The following is a 1,825-nucleotide window of genomic DNA, read 5'->3' on the forward strand; positions in this document are numbered from 1 at the left end:
GGCAGCAGGCGCGCGGGAACACCGCCACCTCCCAAGTTTCCCTCCAAGTCGCACACACCATCCTGACTTGGAAATATATCGGCCGTTCCTTCATCGTGGCTGGGTCAAAATCCTGCAACTCCCTCCCTAACAGCACTGTGGGAGCACCTTCACCACACGGACTGCAGCGGTTCAAGAAGGCGGCTCACCACCACCTTCAATTCAATTTTATTTGCCATATGTAACCAGTACTAGTACAAGTACAGTGGAATGCTTACTCCCCGTCGGGACACGTCAGCTATTCTTACAGCGCCGCGTTCAGAAAGTCAGTTCAATGGCTTCCAGCGGCAGTGGGAGCACGATGTCCCTCAGCCGCTCCGTCCTCCTCATCTCCGCGGCCTCCTCCTCACTGTTGCCGGCTCCACGTGTGGTGGCCTGCTTCTCCCGCTCACGATCCGACCTCTGGCCGCCATGCCCGGCTCCCCTCCTCCCAGTCGGACTGCGAGCTTCCCGCCATGGAGCTGCCGGCCGACGTGCTGCAGCGGGTTGTCGTTGCTGCTGCTCGCCGCGCTGCGCTGCCTCCGCCCGACTCGCCGAACACATCGTCGGGATGTGAATGCTCCGGTCGCCGCGGCCTCCTCCTCACCGTCGCCGGCTCCACGGTCCGACGGCCCGGGGCCTGCTTCTCCCACTCGCGGTCCGGCCTCTGGCCGCCATACTCGGCTGCCGTCCTCCCAGTCGGAATGCCTTCCCACCGAGGAGCTGCCGGCCGACGTGCTCCAGCTGGTCGTCGTGGCTGCTGCTGCTCGCTGCGCTGCGCTGCCTCCGCCCAACTCGCCGAACACTTCGCTCCGGTTGCGGGAGCGAGCGGCGAGAGCGGGCCGCCCAAAGCAGGGAGAGCGTGCTAGCACTGGACCGTCTCGGCCGCCATCTTGACTCTCTTCTCGAGGGTGATCAGGGATGGGCAATAAATGCCAGCGATGCCCAGATCCCATGCACGAATAAAAAGAAAATTCCTAGGTTTTCTCTCCAACTCTTCTTAAATAACAGAGTGACATTGTTTTCTGATCCAAGGGGACAATTCCTGAATCGAGAGAGTTTAGGAAGATCATAACTAGAGTATCTACAAATTCCACACGTACTTCATTTAATACACTGGGGTGGAATCCATCGGGATTTGTCGCTCTTTCTCTCACCATTTTTTGACTTATATTGAATCTAGTTAGTTCCTCCCCTTGATTTATTTTTACTTTTCCTTGTATCTCCAGTATTTGAGTCATCGAGTTATACAGTACAGAAAGAGGCCCTTCAATTCAATTCAATTTTTCAATTTCAATTTTATTGGTCACATAACTAAATACAAGAAGTGTAATCTAGTCAGTGAAATGCTTTTTTCTTGACGAGCCGAGCGCACCAAGCAGCAAGAACACTTAACTGCCTGGTGCGCACGGAGCTCGCAAGGACGGCAGCCATCTTCATCGGCGCCATCACAAAAAAACACATACCGACATATACACGCATACATACTTTAATTAAATATAAATAAAGCAGACATAAAAAAGACAGCACATAAAATGAACAAGCAATAATGTAAAAAAAAAAGTAATTTCTACAGTAATTACATTGATATTTCTACCCAGGCTTCTAGAATAATGGCCCTGAAATTAGGATCGGGGGCTTGCCGCGCGTGCAAGCCCCCGATCTGCACTCACCCGGCGCGCTGACATCTGAAGCCCGGGCCTGCTTGCATTTCCTGTCACAGGCCCGGTTCAGCTGTCGGCGCGCAGTGCTTACCTGATCCAGCGGCGTCGTCAGTGCGATGTGCCGGCTGGGATCAGGTGAGCAC

This window comes from Somniosus microcephalus, unplaced genomic scaffold (assembly GCF_052327205.1).
Source record: "Somniosus microcephalus isolate GS21.2 unplaced genomic scaffold, FLI_Smic_1.0 unresolved_chr4, whole genome shotgun sequence".
Taxonomy (NCBI): domain Eukaryota; kingdom Metazoa; phylum Chordata; class Chondrichthyes; order Squaliformes; family Somniosidae; genus Somniosus; species Somniosus microcephalus.